Source organism: Portunus trituberculatus, chromosome 48, assembly GCF_017591435.1.
Source record: "Portunus trituberculatus isolate SZX2019 chromosome 48, ASM1759143v1, whole genome shotgun sequence".
Lineage (NCBI taxonomy): Eukaryota > Metazoa > Arthropoda > Malacostraca > Decapoda > Portunidae > Portunus > Portunus trituberculatus.
The window spans coordinates 25,740,309-25,744,918 of NC_059302.1; the positions used below are offsets into that span (position 1 = coordinate 25,740,309).

Sequence of the window (4,610 nt, forward strand, 5' to 3'; positions counted from 1 at the left end):
GGCTGGTTTTTTTTTTTAACCCCTTCAATACTGGGAGACATTTTTATCTTGAGATTTATGTACTATTAGATCATTTTATTGACATTAGGAAGGGGCTGTGGAGGTCAGAAGATTAATAGTCACAGGCTTCATTATTTTAATCCCCACGTGAGTTCCTGAAGCTGTATAAAATCACCAGGTAGCAAGCAGAATGAATATGGAAACGCGCCATGGTACTGAAAGAGTTAAAGTAAAAAGGGAAAGCTGGCCAAGGATAACAAAAACTAAAAAAGGGCCCGCTTAGTTACCAGTCCACTTGTAGGTCGGAAAGAGTTAACCAAAAGAAAGTGATACAGGTCTTAAATGAAGGCAAGTCACAGGAAATTGGTAATACAGAAGTAGGCAGGGAATTCGAGTTTAGCAGAGGAAGGTATGAAATATTGAGAGTATTGGTTAACTCTTGCACCAGTGTTGAACAGAACATATGTGCGTGCGTGCGTGAGTGTTATGTGTGTGCGTGTGTGTGCGCGCGGGCGCGTGTGTGCGTGTGAGCATGTGTGTAAGCATAGTATGATGTGCCCCCTGGCTGGCACACACCTTCCCTTCTGTTCTTATGCCCACAGGAAAGCCAAACAAACCAACAGAAGCTGGCACACTACATACCAAAGTAGGGACTAACAAAACCTTTAATTACTTCAGACCACAATGAAAAAATTCTTGCTCAAACTTTTCCCTTCTACTCTCGCCCCGACCTGATCTATGGCCCTCACTCCTTTCCCTCAAGTATGGAGCGCCCAGTTCAAGCCTTCTTTTACCATTACTCTCAACACCTCTTCCCTTCTTATCTCTTTAAATTATTTCCCTTCTCTTCTTAGCGCCCTCTCTCTTTCTCTTACAGTTTATAGATGTGTGTAAATAATTACAGAGGGAGGCAGGTACAAGGTTCAACTAAGGATTGGCTGATTTCGGTTGAAGAAAGTGTCCACAATTCACAATTTATTCATACTCACGCCACCCGTCACACCCAATAACTCACAACCACAACTCACGAACACACACGCATTCAAACAACACACAAGCATTCAAACAACCCTGACAGCTAACACTTCCACAAAATACAAATTGTTAATCACCACTCTTGCACGCAGAGTACCGACATATTTACACGTGTTTAAGAACTGGAGATCTGGCGTGATGCCGGGAACTCGTTGCACCCAGAACGCGGAGTGTAACAGTTCAGAGCCGCTGTGGTAACGTCCACTTTTCTACAGCACTGGAGTTTCCTCTAGTAGGAAACACATCTGCCTCCAACCAACAGGAGACAAGAACGGTTGGTGAGAGGCTTACTCACAAGCTGGTTCCCTCACTAGATGTCAACCACCAGCTACAAGTGAGCTTTCACGTAGGACGCTTTTGCTGCCCGGCCCTTGACAGGATTAAGATCCTGTAACGATAACCATACAGAAAATCACAATAAGAACACTAAATTATCACTGGAATTGATCACTACAGTACAAGAGGTTGGTTCCTCACCTTCAGGACGGTGAAAGGAGAACTGACAACCCAGTCGAACCCTACCTCCGACGAAGGCTTCGAAATGACTAAATAAGCTTCAAAATGTGTCATAGAGCTTCGAACTATCGACCCTAAACTTACCCGGGAAAACAATGTAAAGAACTATACAAAGATCAATTATATAAAGATCAAAATTACTTCCCAACCACCAACAAGCAGTATTTACACATTCATCCACAGTGACTCCAACAATTATATCACCCTTCGTCGTGAACCAACACTCACAAATGCAACACAACATGCAAACTTATACAAGAAAATGCACACATACAGTACCAAAGAACCACACGCATACACAAATATACAAAGATAAGAGGACATAACAGGCAGACGAGGAAGACGCTAGTTATTCCTTCACAATGTGCTAATCTATTTACAGAATTCCTCTTCCTCTTTCTTCCTTTCTTTATTTATCTTCCCCTTATTCTTATTTTCTCTCTCTTCTTCCTTATCACTTTCTTTCCTCAAAATTTCCCCTCATCTCTTCATCTTTTCTTGGTCTAAACATTTCTTCTTCCTCTTTCTCATATTCTTCCCCACCTCCTCTTTCTCATATTTCCTTTATCTCTTTCCTTCCTCTCTTTTATCCTTTATTTTCCGTCTCCGCTTTCTTTAATTTACACCTTAAATATGTTTGCAATTATTCAGCCTTCTCTTTTTATTCATTTTTCAAAACTCTTTCCTCTCTCCCTTTATCCCTTTGACTTTCACCCCTTTCTGTGCATTCCTGAGTGTATTTTGGTGATTCTAACTCTATTACATGTTTTTTTTTTCGTTTTTTTTTTCACTTTCCATGATCTTCTCTCACTTCTTCATTCTCTCTTCCTCTTTTATTTCCTATCTTCATATTTTCTCTCAGTCATTTAACTCCTTTGGGCTTCTGTCTCACTTCTTTCTCTATCCTTCCTCTCAAAAATTTTCCTCCTCCTCCTCCTCCTCCTCCTCCTCCTCCTCCTCCTCTTGCTCCTTCATAGTTTGTTATATAAGTAACTGGAGGGTTCAAGCGGTCATTTCTATGTCGATTATTTACAGCGCAAATTCTCTGCAGGGCGACACACGGAGTTCAAGGGGAAAGTACCGTGCAGTGTGTGTGTGTGTGTGTGTGTGTGTGTGTGTGTGTGTTTCTATATATTTTTTTGTCTCTCTCTCTCTCTCTCTCTCTCTCTCTCTCTCTCTCTCTCTCTCTCTCTCTCTCTCTATCTCTCTCTATCTATCTATCTATCTATCTATCTATCTATCTATCTATCTATCTATCTATTTATCGATCTATATCTATTTATCTATCTATCTATCTATTTATCTATCTATCTCTGAAAAAATAATAATGATAATTGAGATAAATAAAAAAAAAATCATACTCAAAATTGGAATAACGTAGAATAAAAGAGAAAGTAAGGAAGCAAGACAAAACAAATAGAAATACTGATAACATTTACTTTGCTACACTCGCCACACACATTTTTTTATGCAACAGGGGAAAGTTGGCCAAGAGCAACATAAAACGGAAAATAAGACCCATTAAGTTAGCAGTCCCCGCGCAGGTCAGAGAGTTGCAGTACTGCGGCACTAACACTCCAGGCGGATGATGAACAGTCTTGAAGAGATCAAACAAACACGGAAATTGTGTAATCAAACGTACATTTAATTAACCACGACAAAACAACAATAACAACAATAGGAGAAGGAAGAAGAAGAAGAGGAGGAGGAGGAGGAGGAGGAGGAGGAGGAGGAGGAGGAGGAGGAGGAGAAGGGACAAGGGGGATGAGATGAAGAGAAAGATAAATAAAAAGGGAGAAAGTTAAAGGAAAATAAGAAATATTGAATTATGTATTTCAGATTATTCATGCTGAAGAGAATCTTTATTATTTGGTGGTTTTATACAGCTTCAGAAACTTATGTGGGGATTAAAAACAGTGAACACTCTGGCCATTAATCTTCTGACTTCCATTAAATTTACCCTTCCTAATGTAAATACAAGCGTCTAATTATACCCAAAACTCATGGTAAAATTGCCTCTAGTACTGAAAGGGTTAAACTTCAGGTACGCGAACCATGGGCAATATTCAAACACCCTTCCACGTGCCATGGTCAGGTCAGGTCAGGTGTAGGTCAGGAAGCTTGGCCTTTGTATCGGTGCTTCCCTGATGTTGTTTCTTATCTTTTTACTCTGCTCTGTCCATCAAGTTCTTCCACTGACTTTATTCCTCCACATTTCATACATTATTTCTTTCTTCTTTCGTATCCTTAAATTGTCAAAAGGTGGCTGTGTGGGCTGTTACCCGCCTCACAAGTACTGAATCCTGGTGGTAGAGGGCTGCGGTGAGGCAGTAGTTCGATATCAACAACCAGATGGCAGAGGAAAATATCCTTGATTGCTAAGTGTAGTTAAGTATATACAATACCGTTCTTCCATTTCCAAACGAAAATGATTTAATAAACCATGGAGTCGTATAAGAAGTATTAGTTCCTTTTGTAAATTAAGGCAAAGGATGTAAGTATAAGCGAGAAAGAGAGAGAGAGAGAGATCGCCATGTTGTATATTCACGGTCGTCTGCTGGTCATCCAGTTAGCCTTCCCATTACGGAGCGAGCTCAGAACTCACAGACCAATATTCGAGTAGGACTGAGACCACACCACACTCCACAGTCCACACACCGGGACAGTGAGGCCACAACCTCTCGAATTACATCCCGTACCTACTTGCTACCAGAAGAACAGGAGCTACACATTTATTAAGGAGCTCGCCCATTTGCCTTGTCACGCCCGGGACTTGAACCCGGGCCTTCTCAGTTGTGAGCCGAGTTTGCTAACTACAACACTACGCGACGTGTGTGTGAATAGAATAGAATAGAATATATCTATTTGCTCAGACTTTACGATGAAAGTATGGAGCACACTCCTAAACATAACAACAACAAAAAAGATAACAAGAACATAAAATAGCGTCACTCTTGAACTATCTATTACCCAAACCATCGACTAATACTTCACCTCACCATTCTAAACACAGCCTGTAAAAACAATGCTAAGTTGTTTAGTGTCTTAGTGCTGTGTGT

At 40.7% G+C, this 4,610-nt stretch overlaps 1 long non-coding RNA gene across 1 annotated transcript; it reads right to left on the minus strand.

Moving 5' to 3' along the window:
* Positions 1–962: 962 nt before the first annotated feature.
* LOC123498875 lies at positions 963–1,629 on the minus strand. The gene is made up of 2 exons (XR_006672817.1): positions 1,513–1,629; positions 963–1,423 (listed from the first exon to the last, which is right to left on the minus strand). It is a non-coding gene; the product is annotated as an uncharacterized LOC123498875 (long non-coding RNA).
* Positions 1,630–4,610: the final 2,981 nt, after the last annotated feature.